General features: G+C 42.9%; 1 protein-coding gene and 1 long non-coding RNA gene across 3 annotated transcripts in view; one reads left to right on the top strand and one right to left on the bottom strand.

Moving 5' to 3' along the window:
* Nucleotides 1-9,584, top strand: part of LOC141084835 (uncharacterized) — a 123,184-nt gene extending 113,600 nt beyond the window's left edge. The window contains exon 3 of the long non-coding RNA XR_012231133.1: nucleotides 9,334-9,584. This is a non-coding gene — a long non-coding RNA (uncharacterized lncRNA). The remainder of the gene's footprint in view (nucleotides 1-9,333) is intronic.
* The window catches only part of CFAP20DC (CFAP20 domain containing), a 459,179-nt gene that overhangs the window by 165,953 nt on the left and 278,545 nt on the right, over nucleotides 1-14,681 (bottom strand). The gene's annotated exons all lie outside the window — the stretch shown is intronic.

Here is a 14,681-nt window from a genome sequence, read left to right as displayed (position 1 = left end):
GAGAAATTTGCAATTTTCTCAATAATTGATGGAAAATAGTGGTCGTAGCTACGGGCGATTCATTTGCATTTCATTGTCGGTTTGGGTTCTAATAATATGTGAGAAATTCACAAGTCTGAAATTATAATTAACACCTGCCTTGCAGTAAGTCCTTTAAGGCTTTTCCTTCTTTGATGTAATTCGAGCTGAACATGCTTCATTTATTGTAACCGTTCAGCGATACTTCTCGCGGACAGTGACTGAGGAATGTAAATGAACTTACCGAGGACTCATGCGATCGCTTCTTGTTATTCCTGAGTCTACTGAAAACTTAAAGTTTTTTTCTTTTAAATAGTTTCCCAAGAGGCCCATTAGCTCCGGTTTTAATTTGACTTTTAAATTTCTCGCCCTCATGAAGAACCATCCGCAAAATAAAAAATGCATGAAGATAACTATTTCATAGAGTTCTCCTGACCACGGTTTAACCTAATGTGCTCACCGGAGAAGTCTCCACATGCGCAGAAAAATTAAAAGGATGTATGGCATCAGTAAATCGAGACGAACATATCACTTGGAAATAGAATTCATTAGTACTGGCTTTGACCGACCAATATATGGGTGGGGGGTTTAGACTATGGATTATTTAATAGAACATCTATATACAATTCTTCTTGAACGTTCCAGAATTCCAAATGAGTATATGTTCAAAGTTCCTATTTTATTCTTGTGGGAATTGCTGGAGGTACATCTGAGGCCTTGGTAGAGTAAGTTCTATCAAGAAGAGTTACAGAAGAAGTCATTGTGTTGGCCAAGTTTTATTCTTGGTTCACACTTTAACGGGAGTGAATCATATGAAACTGTTACAGGTGTTTGAGATTTATATGGTTTTCTCTCAGATACATCTTTAGTTTTTAATAAAAAAAAGTAATGCATCCGGAGGCAAATCCTATGAACTTTAAACAGAAAGACTTATATTCGTCTGGATTCTTGGACAACGTGAAATTTTCATTGTTGACTTGAGGGTCTTTTTCCAAACTGATGGGAAGACCTAATGCTATGATTTTAAAGAATCACATAAAATTGGGAACCTGATCAATGATTAAAGGGGACGTTATCTTTATCCATTCCCAACATCTGCCATTCATGTGCAGCGCATGTTGCGTAGCGATGGCAGCGTATGCCACCTGTGTTACACTGCTGGCAGCTGCATGTAACAGTAGTGATCAGACCTAAGCTCTGATTACTGCTGTAAATCCCGTCAATATCAAGTTCAAACTTTGACAGAGGAATTTAAGGCAAGTAGTCTTGGGATGGTGCCATTTCTGATGCTCATTGTTCCCAATAGACTCAATCTTTGATTGTTGGTGGATTGACATGGCATCTGGAGGACAGACATAATACAATATACACAATAAGCAATCGGATGATCAAAGGTTCCACTCTCCCTCCAAAAAAAGTTTCCATTAACAAAAAAATAAATAAGTAAAAACACCAGAATTGCTATTTTTCTGCTGCCAAATCTCTTCTCAAAAAATTATGGTAAATAAAAAACGATCAAAACATTGTATGTCCCCCAAAATGATATCAATAAAAACGTAAGCTCATGGCACAAAAAAATAAAACTAAAAAGCAAAAAAAAAACAGCATACAGTTGGTTTAAAAAAAAGGTGACAAAATCCATTTTGTTTCACATCGAAATAAGTAAGAGCGAAGTTAAAAAAAACTATAAAGGAATTATATATTTTGCCATTTCACTGAACTCCCCCCCCTGTTTTCTATATTATAAGGTAAAATCAATGGTGTTCAAAACACCGTACAGTCTATGTTGATAGAAAGATGAGAAAATTGTGGCTCTTGGAAAAAAAGGGAGGGAAGAAAAATTGACGGGCAAAAATGAAAATTGCCTGCAGCAGGAAGGGAATTATGATTGTCAGGAGTCTTCTTTGTAGGAAAATGTACTTCTTCATCACCGATTGTGATTGCACAATGGTACGTGGACCTTGCTGTTTTTCGGGGGTTGCATATTGTATCTGTAATGATCAAGTTAGACCTATATTAAGGGTATAGGCGAATGCCCAGAGTTTAACCATGCAGAACATAAAACACACCTTCAGCACATTTTATACATAAACAGGAACCCAGATGATTTATGTCTTGTCGTACGTTCCAAAACTGCTGCATTAAAAGGATGATGTCCATTTATCTTCTTTAAAGAAAGCTTGCTATCCGCGTAGCGCAGCTTCTCTCGAATGCACGGCTCTTAATGCTTGTTGTGGTAGACGACTAATGACTGGGATCGCAGAAAACAGGTTTGTCATGTTCCATTTCTTTTAGGAGAGGAATGCGGAGAGCTTACTAGGCAGATACATTTCATAGAAGTCCTGCTATAGATAATCAAGCTTTTTGGAATTGGTGAATGGATAACACAGTTCATTAGATCCTTAGAGACTTAAAGCAAAGAAAAAAGTAATTCTCCAATCTTGATTTTATGAGCTGAGCCAATATTCATGGGGCTGTAGGCTAGCGATTCTCTACATGCCATTGATTTCATTGAGTATGATGCATTACAAAGGCTAAGTCTCAACGTCGGTCCTTAGCTCCTAGTCAGTGGTTATTGGCTGCCACTACTGGGAGGATTATTCAGGTCAAATTTTGGGAATCATGGGACTTTCTATCTACACAATCAAATTGTTTGTTGATGACCATAAAGTAAAAATCAATGAAAAGTTAATATTCCTCGAGGATTACTGGCAAACAATGACTTTTGACCATGAAAAGCTTTGAGGAACGTTCGATGCTTTTTCCGAGAGTTGGGGCAGAATTTCATTAGGAAAACTATATCATTGTTTCAATTGCCCAAGCAATTATTATTAGTAGTAGTCACATGTAATAGTCGGTCCCAGTGTGGCACTGCTTCTACAAAAGTTACGGGTGCCAAAGAAATTTAGTTACACCCTGTTTTGTCACTGCAGACCTGCTACAATGTAGAAGGTTTGGAGGGGGGTAAATCTGACACTTCCCTTCTTTCTTCTCAGTTAGTGTTTGTCAGCCATCTGTTAGGAGTCAGGTTCCTGCGTCTGCTCTGCAGGAATCCAGACCCTTACATTCTGCGGTCTCTTGCTCTTTATCTACCGCAGAGGAGATTGCCTTGCAGCAAATCTCTTCAGGGGCTAAGTCCCTCTGTCCTCCTACTGAGCATGCTCATGAGACGGTTTCCCATTGGAGATCGGGAGTCATGTGCTCAGGTCCTGCTCCAGATCTCATTGGTCCATCTCGGAGATCTGGAAGCTTCTGGAAGGTCCCGGCTGCTGTAAAAAGCGCGCATGACCGTTCCGCCATGCGCTAGTATAGACTATACTGCTATGTGTGAATGGTGACGGATGTATGATTCTGGTGACTGACTTATTATGAAAAACCTTCCCTCTGATATTACGCATGTGGTTAGGGAATTTGTTCAGTAGTCTGCGCCAGTCTGTGGCAAGCCATAGGCCACTGTACACACTGCACCTCTGCGCTATCGTCCGACAAAGCGCCTGCTTTGTAGCTGAGTGGCCCAGCAGCAGTGTCCTGCGCCACGCTGCAGTTGCAGCCTTTCTTGGCGTTCGCAGTAGCGATGCCGCACACACGGTAGGTCTAGACGGACGCAGCCCCTCTGTCTTAGTTCCTGCTCCTGTGACCTTATACCGTGTGTGCATTTACGTGAGGCCTGTGACTCTAAGAGGCTCAGCCTTTTGTATGTTTTTGTTGCGGCGCCTCTGTGTGTGAACAGAGCCCGCTCTGCACACTTCGGGTGAAGTTGAACCCGTGCGCATTATATCGCCATATTGCTCGTCTGCCATTACTCAGCAGTGGTGTAACACCTACTGCATGTAGGACCCCGAGTGGCGAACGCACTTTATTATTATTTTTATTTAGGGCGTTCCGCCGTTCCTAACACCATCTTTCTACTGTATGTTCATCTCTGGTTCAGAATTGTCTTTTTTACCTGATGCAGTTGTTGCATCTGGGGCTGTTAGGCTAGTTTCACACTTGCTTTTTTTTGCAGCGCGTTTTTCCCGCAAAAAAACGCATTGAAAAAACGCATACAAAAGCATACAACTGCTGCGTTTTTTTCAAGCATTTTTATGAGCATGCATGAAAAAAACGCAGCGTTTTTATGCGTTTGTATGCGTTTTTAGTGCGTTTTTACCGCGTTTGCGTTTTTTTCCAACATTAGGTGGCCCCTCACACTAACCCAAACCATGACTTTACTAACCCTGACCCTAACCCTAACCCTAACCCTGACCCTAACCCTGACCCTAACCCTTAACCAAATCATACTTAACCCTAACCCAAACCCTAAACCCTAACTAACCCTAACCCTAACCCTAACCCTGACCCTAACCCTAACCCTGACCCTAACCCTAACCCTAACCCTGACCCTAACCCTAACCCTGACCCTAACCCTTAACAAAACCATACTTAACCCTAACCCTGACCCTAACCCTAACCCTGACCCTAACCCTAACCCTGACCCTAACCCTTAACCAAACCATACTTAACCCTAATCCTGACCCTAACCCTGACCCTAACCCTTAACAAAACCATACTTAACCCTAACCCTGACCCTAACCCTAACCCTAACCCTAACCCTGACCCTAATCCTAACCCTAACCCTAACCCTGACCCTAACCCTTAACCAAACCATACTTAACCCTAATCCAGACCCTAACCCTGACCCTAACCCTTAACAAAACCATACTTAACCCTAACCTTGACCCTAACCCTAACCCTGACCCTAACCCTAACCCTGACCCTAACCCTTAACCAAACCATACTTAACCCTAATCCTGACCCTAACCCTGACCCTAACCCTTAACCAAACCATACTTAACCCTAACCCTGACCCAAACCCCAACCCTAACCCTGACCCTGACCCTAACCCTAACCCTAAACCCCCTTAACTAACCCTAACTCTAACCCAAACCCCTAAATTCCATGGTTAAAAAAAAAAAACGCATATGCAAAAAAATGCATACGTGAGCATGCCAGTGCGCACATATGCGCATCCATAGGCTATAATGGCCATTTTTAGCGCAAAACGTGCGCATATGTGCGCATGCGCTTTTTTGCAGGGCCAAAAAATGCAACATGCTGCGTCTGGAAAATACAAACGCACACCCCAAAAAAACGCAGCGCATGAAAATCGCATACATGCGCTTACAAGCGCGCAGGTATGCGCACCCATGTTAAATATAGGGGAAAAAACGCATGCGCACATATGTGTTTTTTTCCAGCGCTAAAAAACGCAAATGTGAAACCAGCCTTACTATTGTACATAATACAATAATTTAGACCGAGAATAAACTTCTTCTGGAATCGTCCTACATGCCTCTGCAGTCGAGTTGAAGCTATCTGATGAAGTTCTTGGTGTGAGTACCGGTCAATACTGACATCCATAGAAATGCTGTCTAAGAAGACCCACACTAGTTCTAAAGGCAGAATAAATCTAAAGGTTCTGATATGAACCTGAAAAAAACATGTTTAGAAAATGATTTTTAAGGTTAACATCATTTTATGATGACACATTTCCCTATAAATGAAAATTTTAGCTGTGCTACATCAGTAAACCGCTTATACCTCCCATCTAGTGTCTATTAATCTAACATGTACTGTATGTTCCTGCAGTAAAGCGGCGGTGCTTAGCATCGCATTGAGCGCAGATGAGGAGTGCTGCAAGAGAATAATAGAACAATCATCCTAATGTATTCCATTTCATACTGTTATTAATCTTCATTAGCAAGCGCCGTCCTGATTGGTTCATTTAAAAGAGGCCCGTGAAATATTAATCTTGTTAATGACTATTGCAAATCAGATCATTGTAAAACAATAAAAATAACTTAGACGTAACAAGTTCTGCTTTATGTCTCTGATATATGAAAACAATATCCCCCCTGCTGTGCTTCAATGTGTTCTGTTCTGTCGATGAGAAATAGGACAATTCTAAAGCTAAATAATTAAGACAAATTTTGTTCAAATTGTCATAAAAAGCTGCAAGATCAAGAACATACTATTCCTGAATTTAAAAGCTGACACCCCCCGCCTCCCGTCACCTAAAAGACCCCAAAACCCAAGAGTCGCCATTCAAGTTTCCAAGATTCCTAATTAAAAAAACTGGATTAGTTATGTAGTGATACGTTTTCATATATTGTTGCATAACTTTGCATTTTAACCTCTTAGAATCAAGGGAAAGACGTGTGACAACCCTTGGGCTCTAATTGTCGCCATTTTCTTTGTTCTCTACAATCACTGGGAATTGTATACGACCATGTCTTCTAGTGATCCGCGATTCTCACAAAATTTGAACTTTCAGATCGCTAAAAAAGAAATAAATGTTCATTCTCATTCTTGAGGTCTCTCTGGACCCCAGAGCATAATAAATGTCAGGTAGAAAAAACTATATATTGCTGTTCTCCTGTGGCGCCACCGTAGGCCACCACCCAGTCCACCGCGCAACTCTCTCTGGCCTCTTCTTTTCTTTACGTTTCCTTCTGCATCTTCATGCTGTGTCGTTTCTGGCATTGAGTAGGACTCTGATGTGATGATTTGCATCACCCATGACCTAGTCATGGCTTTAGTGGTGTTGTGACATCACCAGTCTACTTTGCGCACGAAGCCCTTGCGCAGACTGAAGATGCAGGAAGAGGACATCACATACAGTGTCGAAGTTAAGAAGTGGGGAGATGCATTGCTGGTGTAGTACAAAGCATTTGGATAAATCCTTAACTCGTTCCTTAATACTATATGATGGCTATATCTATTATGCCTGGCGGTAAATTAAAGCTTCATAATAGATCCGTCATGCTAATCCCACAGGTACTGTCTGCCATGCCACCAGCTGCATCAATCCAGCTGATATACACCGGTCCCTGCACAGTATTGCCCATAGTTAGTCAGTATTAACACCAGTCCTTCCACTGTATCAACGGGGGTTGGTCAGTGAGAAAACCAGTCTCTTGTCACGAGTATGTCACTTACCCCTGGAAGACTTGGAGCTAGATGGTCATGTCGGATAACGAATCGCAGTCCTTTTTAGAGATGGTGTGATTCATGTCCTAATTTAAATGGATTACCCTTTCCTTCATTGCTGAGAGGGTTAAGGACTCTTTCCATGCTGGCTGAGACCATAAACCCTGATTGTTCTACAGCTGCAACTGCTTATCCTTTATTCCCTCTCTATATACAGTTGAATGATAACACCAAAACTTTTTCTCCCCTCATGGTTAGTGGTTGGGTGAAGCCATTTCTTGTCAAACTACTGTGTTTTCTCTTTTTAAATCATAACGACAACCCAAAACATCCAAGTAACCCTGGTCAAAAGTTCACATACCCCATGTATTAATACCGTGTATTGCCCCCTCTAACATCAATGACAGCTTAAAGTCTTTTGTGGTAGTTGTGGATGAGGTTCTTTATTTTCTCAGATGGTAAAGCTGCCCACTCTACTTGGCAAAAACATAGTAACATAGTTATTAAGGTTGAAGGGAGACTTTAAGTCCATCTAGTTCAACCCATATCCTATCCTAACTTGCCGTAACATGTTGATCCAGAGGAAGGCAGAAAAAACCCATGTGGCAAACAGTAAGCTTCACATTGGGGAAAAAAATTCCTTCCCGACTCCACATACGGCAATCAGACTAGCTCCCTGGATCAACGCAATATCAAGGAAACTAGTGTATATACCCTGTAATATTATACTTTCCAAGAAAGGCATCCAGACCCTTCTTAAATTTTATTAGGGAATCACTCATTACAACATCATATGGCAGAGAGTTCCATAGTCTCACTGCTCTTACAGTAAAGAATCCGCGTCTGTGATTATGCTTAAACCTTCTTTCCACCAGACGCAGAAGATGCCCCCTTGTCCCCGTCACAGGTCTAAGAGTAAAAAGATCATTAGAAAGGTCTTTGTACTGTCCCCGCATATATTTTTACATTGTAATAAGATCACCCCTAAGCCTTCGATTCTCCAAACTAAATAACCCCAAGTGTAATAACCTGTCTTGGTATTGCAGACCCCCTAGTTCCCTAATAACCTTGGTCGCTCTTCTCTGCACCCGCTCCAGTTCAGCTATGTCTTTCTTATACACCGGAGACCAGAACTGTACACAGTATTCTAAGTGTGGTCGCACTAGTGACTATATAGAGGTAAAATTGTGTTCTCCTCATGAGCATCTATGCCTCTTTTAATGCATCCCATTATTTTATTTGCCTTTGCAGCAGCTGGCTGACACTGTCCACTAAATGTGAGTTTGTCGTCCACCCATACACCCAGGTCTTTTTCAGTGACAGTTTTGCCCAGTGTTTTACAATTAAGCACATAATTATACATCTTATTCGTTCTACACAAGTGCATGACCTTACATTTATCCCCATTAAAGCTCATTTGCCATTTATCAGCCCAAGCTACTAGTTTACATAAATCCTCCTGTGATATAAAATTGTCCTCCTCTGTACTGATTACCCTGCAGAGTTTAGTGTCATTTGCAAATATTGAAATTCTACTCTCTATGCCCCTTACAAGGTCATTAATAAATATGTTAAAAAGAAGCGGGCCCAAAACTGACCCCTGTGGTACCCCACTGCTAACCGTGACCCAGTTCGAGTGCGCTCCATTAATAACCACCCTTTGTTGCCTATCCCTGAGCCAGCTCTTAACCCACATACACATATTTTCCCCTATCCCCATTGTTCTCATGTTATGTATCAACCTTTTGTGTGGCACCGTATCAAAAGCTTTTGAAAAGTCCATGTACACCACGTCCACTGCATTCCCTTGGTCCAGTCCGGAACTTACCTCTTCATAAAAGCTTATCAGATTAGTCTGACAGGAATGGTCCCTTGTATGCACTAAAAGGTTGAAACAAGAGCGCAATAGGGTCTTATCCGGGTAAAATGTATAAATAGTAAAGGTATTATACTCACCTTCTCAAAGAGAAAGTAAAGCCTGTATAGTATGTCAGCCTGCTGCACGTCCAACGGTCCACAGCGGAACCGCTCCACAGTTAATAAGGAATAAATTCTTGGACTTTAAGTGCGCTGCCAGACAAATTCCATAACAACACAAGGTTAAAAAAGTTAACCCTTTAATCCCTACGCGTTTCGAAGCATAACGCTTCTTCTTCAGGGGTTGACACATGAATACAGAGAGCTGTCATTGCATTTATACATACACAGTTCAAATTTGGCGCCATCAAAGACATGAGGTGCGCCGCAAAGGTCAAAGATCAAAGTAGTTCAAGCGTCTTGAAGAGTTCATAGAGGTTAAACGTTCCATAATTAAAAAAACAATTATATCTTTATTATATTTTGCAGATAAAAGAAAGAAGAGAAAGAAAAAATAAAAAAATGGGGAGAAAAAAAAAAAAAAAAAAATTAAAAGAGGGGAGAAGGAAAATGAACCCACGACGTGAGGACAAGAAAAAGGATCAAAGTCCGACAGACATACCACTACACCAAGGAGAGTGCTCAGACTAAAAAAAGATTATAATCCAACAGTCGGAATGAATCTCCGCAATAAATATGTATAAAAGTAATAATAAAGTGATGCATATGTGTATATGATTAAAAGGAATTTAGTATATGAATAATAAATGAATGAAAAATTAAAAAATTATGAAATGTGTCACCATTATTTTATTTTAAATTCCATGAGAGATCAGTGGCGCAGGTCAATGGGCGAAAACGCACCGACAGAAAAAAGTACCTGCAGAAGAAACCAAGATCGCTCACAGCCCAAGACAAAAAAAGAACAAGAAAATAGAAGAAAAAAAGGAATGGTCCCTTGTAATCCCATGCTGATATTAGGTCATGAGGTTATTCTTCTCCAGATACTCCAATATAGTATCTCTTAGAAAATCCTCCAGGATTTTACCCACAGTTGAGGTTAAACTTACTGGCCTATAATTTCCAAGTTCAGTTTTTGTTCCCTTTTTGAATATTGGCACCACATTTGCTATACGCCAGTCCTGTGGTACAGACCCTGTTATTATGGAATCTTTAAAGATTAAAAATAATGGTCTATCTATGACTGTGCTTAATTCCTGCAGTACTCGGGGGTGTATCCTATCCGGGCCCGGGGATTTGTCAATTTTAGTGATTTTTAGACGCCGCCGTACTTCCTGCTGGGTTAAGTAGGTGACATTTAATGGAGAATTTTTATCAATGATCATGTTATCCGTAATGGGATATTCTTGTGTAAATACTGTTGAAAAAAGTCATTTAGCATATTGGCTTTTTCCTCATCCTCATCCACCATTTCACCAAGACAATTTTTAAGGGGACCAACACTATCATTTTTTAGCTTCTTACTATTTATTTAGTTAAAGAATATTTTGGGATTATTTTTACTTTCTCTGGCAATGAGTCTCTCTGTATCAATCTTTGCTGTCTTGATTTGCTTTTTACAGAATTTATTTAATTTTCTGTATTTAGTTAATGCCTCATCACTACCTACTTGCTTTAATTCTCTAAATGCTTTATTTTTATCTCTTATTGCGTCCCTTACAGCTCTATTTAGCCATAGTGGTTTCCTCCTATTTCTAGCATGTTTATTCCCATATGGTATATATTGTGCACAGGTCCTATTCAGGATGCTAATAAACGTCTCCCATTTTCTTTGTGTATTTTTATGTCACAGGATATCGTCCCAGTTAATTGCACCAAGATCATCTCTCATCCGTTGGAAATTTACTTTCTTGAAGTTTAGTGTCCTTGTAACCCCTCTACTACACATCTTATTAAAGGATATATGAAAACGTATTAATTTGTGATCACTATTACCCAAGTGACCCTCAACCCTTACATTTGATATGCGGTCTGGCCTGTTGGTTAATATTACCGTATTTTTCGGACTATAAGACGCACCGGACCATAAGACGCATCCCAATTTTCAGAAGGAAAATAGGGAAAAAAATAAAAATGTGTCAAATGGGGGTCCGTCTTACAGTCCGAATTCAGCTTACCTGGGAAGGGATCCGGCACAGGTGGAGGAGTAGTCACAGGGGTCATTCAGTGGTCCAGGCTCGTGCGGTGGTGGCTCTGTGCTGGGGCAGGTTGGTTGTGCTGGGGCAGCTGCGCTGGGGCTGGGGCAGGTGGGCTGTGCTGGGGCAGGGGCAGCTGGGCTGGGGCAGCTGTGCTGGGGCTGGGGCAGCTGTGCTGGAGCAGCTGTGCTGTGCTGGGGCAGCTTTGCTGGGGCAGGTGGCCTGTGCTGAGCTGGGGCAGGTGGGCTCTGCGGGGTGAGGGTGGCGGCGGGCTGTGCTCCGGTGCAGGGGCGGCGGCTCCGCCGGCATTTCCTCGCAGCCCGGAGGCCCCCGCACATCCCTTGCTGGCCGCTGCCATGTTGCGGTGGCCTCCGGGAACATGGACGCCGGAAAGATGGCCGCCGTCCGGGGACGGCGCATGCGCGGGTTCAGATCTCTTCCCGAGATCTCGGGGGACGAGATCTCGTTGCCGAGATTTGAATCTCGTCCCCCGAGATCTCGGAACAAGATCTGAACCCGCGAATGCGCCGTCCCCAGATCGGCGGCCATCTTTCCGGCGTCCATGTTCCCGGAGGCCACCGCAACATGGCGGCGGCCAGCAAGGAATGTGCAGGGGCCTCCGGGCTGCGAGGAAATGCCGGCGGAGTCGCCGCCCCTGCACCGGAGCACAGCCTGCCGCCACCCCTGCCCCGCCCGCTGCCACCACCGCACCGCAGAGCCCCGCCCGCTGCCACCACCGCACCGCAGGTTAGTATATTGCGACCATAAGACGCACCCCCCACTTTCCCCCAAAATTTTTGAGGAAAAAAGTGCGTCTTATGGTCGGAAAAATACAGTAGGTCTAGCAGTGCTCCCCCTTCTTGTTGGGTCCTGAACCAGTTGTGAAAGGTAATTGTCTCTCATAGTTGTCAAAAACCTATTACCTTTGCTGGAACTGCAGGTTTCGGTTCCCCAATGTATTTCAGGGTAGTTGAAGTCCCCCATAATAATGACTTCTCCTTGAGTTGCCGCTTCATCTATTTGCTTTATTAGGATATTCTCTGTTGCTTCCATTATTTTTGGAGACTTATAGCAAATACCTATCAGTAATTTATTATTTCCCCCCCCTCCCCTTATCTCTACCCACAGGGACTCTACATTTTGATCAGATTCATATGTATTATCACGCAGGATGGGTTTTAAGGATGATTTTACATATAAACACACACCTCCCCTCACTTATTTGTTCGGTCATTTCTGAACAGACTATAGTCCTGTAAATTAACCGCCCAGTCATGGCTCTCGTCCAACCATATCTCAGATATCCCCACCATGTCATAATTATGTTCCAACAATATTAACTCCAATTCCTCCATCTTGTTGGCGAGGCTTCTGGCATTAGTATACATGCACTTTATGTATCTCTCTGTACCTCTATTCTTTCTTAAATTATTAACTGTTCTAACCCCACCCCCCATGCCACCCCCACCCCCAATTTCATTATTTGTGCCCAGGTCTCTATCTGCACTATCTTCCCCTCCTATAAAAGGAATACCCTCCTCCCCGTCCCTAGTTTAAACACTCCTCCAACCTTCTAGCCATTTTCTCCCCCAGCACAGCTGCACCCTCCCCATTGAGGTGCAGCCCGTCCCTAGCGTAGAACCTATAACCAACTGAGAAGTCGGCCCAGTTCTGCAGGAACCCAAACCCCTCCTTCCTACACCAATTCCTGAGCCACTTATTAACCTCCCTAATCTCCCGTTGCCTCTCTGGCATGGCACGTGGTACAGGAAGTATTTCTGAAAATACCACCTTGGAGGTCCTTGCTTTAAGCTTACAACCTAATTCCCTGAAATCATCTTTAAGGACCTTCCACCTACCTCTAACTTTGTCATTTGTACCAATGTGCACCATGACCGCTGGATCCTCACCAGCCCCTCCCAGTAGTCTGTCAATCCGACCAACGATGTGTCGGACTCGAGTGCCAGGTAGGCAGCACACTGTTCGACGATCACTGTCTTTGTGACAGATTGCCCTATCTGTTCCCCTAATAATTGAGTCTCCCACTACCAGAACCTGTCTGGCCTGCCCTGCTCTCCTATTTCCCTCCTTACTGGAGCAGACACTCCTCTGACTTTCAGAGGAAATGCCTTGCTGCAGCAGTGCTACTCCTGCACTAACACTCCCCTCATCTGCCAACTTAGCAAACTTATTGGGGTGTGCCAGATCAGGACTAGCCTCCCTGGTGCTTTTCCCTCTATCCCGCCTTCTAACTGTCACCCAGCTAGCTGCTTCATTGTCCTGCAGCTCCAACCTAGCATCCCCCCTCATCTATCCCATTGAGCGTCTGCTCAGTGAGCAGAAGACTCCTTTCCATATTGTCTATGGATCTCAGTGTTGCCAGCTGCACATTTAGATCCAGTATCTGGGCTTCCAAACGCACAACGTGCTCACATCTCGCACAGCAGTATGCACCCTCGACCGGTTGTTCAAGGATTTCATACATGCAGCAAGACGTGCACTGGATGGCATTGGCAATAGTGGAGCACATCCTAATGAGGATTGCACCAGACAAAAAGATAAGCAAAAATAAATAAAAAGTATTAGTAAAATATAACAGCAATTCAGTAATACCTCCCTTGGAAACTCCCTGAATCCAAAGTCACTGAATCACAAGTCACACACTTACCACAGTTCGCACTTACGCTCAGGTCACACTCAGCTCGTTCACACTCGCTCAGGCAGAAGATTTAAAACATTTATTTTTTTCCCTTTTACCAGCACACCACCCTGCTGCTCAATGCACTTCCAAAAGGAAGCCTCCAGTTCCTGTATATTCCTGAGCTGTCTAGCATGAACTGCACGCCTGAGATCTTCCCAGTGTGGCTCAATGATATTGAGGTCAGGAGACTGAGATGGCCACTCCAGAACCTTCACTTTGCTCTGCTGTAGCCAATGACAGGTTGACTTGGCCTTGTGTTTTGGATTGTTGACATGTTGGAACATCCAAGTAAGTCCAATACTCAGCTTCCAGGCTGATGATTGCAAATTTGCCTCCTGTATTTGCTGATAGCAGGCTGCATTCATCTTTCCTTCAACTTTGACCAAGTTTCCTGTGCGTTTGTAGCTCATACATCCCCCAAACATCAGAGATCCACCTCCGTGCTTTACAGTAGGAATGGTATTCCTTTCATCATAGGCATTGTTGACCTCTCTCAAAATGTAACGTTTATGGTTGTGGCCAAAAAGTTTAATTTTGGTCTCATCACTCCAAATTACCTTGTTCCGTAAGTTTTGAGGCTTGTCTCTGTGATGTTTTGTGTGTTGTAGGCGAGATACTTTGAAGGATTTGCGCAGTAATGGCTTTCTCCTGGCAACTCAACCTGAAGTCTCGAAGTGCCTTCATATTGTGCATCTTGAAACAGCCACACCTCTAGTTTTCAGTGGGTCCAGTATTTCAGCTGATATTATTTGTGGGTTTTTCTTTGCATCCCAAACAATTTTCCTGGCAGCTGTGGATGAAATTTTTGTTGGTCTACCTGACCGTGGTTTTGTTTTTACAGAGCCCCTGATTTTCCATTTGTTAATCACAGTTTGAGCCCTGTTGACTGGCATTATCAATTCCTTGGATATCTTTTTGTATCCCTTTCATGTTTTATACTGCTCAACTACCTTTTCCCGTAGATCCGTTGACAATTCTTT

The sequence above is a fragment of the Dendrobates tinctorius genome, unplaced genomic scaffold (assembly GCF_039654945.1).
Source record: "Dendrobates tinctorius isolate UK_male_01 unplaced genomic scaffold, ASM3965494v1 ptg000027l, whole genome shotgun sequence".
Lineage (NCBI taxonomy): Eukaryota > Metazoa > Chordata > Amphibia > Anura > Dendrobatidae > Dendrobates > Dendrobates tinctorius.
The sequence above is the reverse complement of the archived record's forward strand: the minus strand, read 5'-3'. Positions and strand labels throughout refer to the sequence as shown.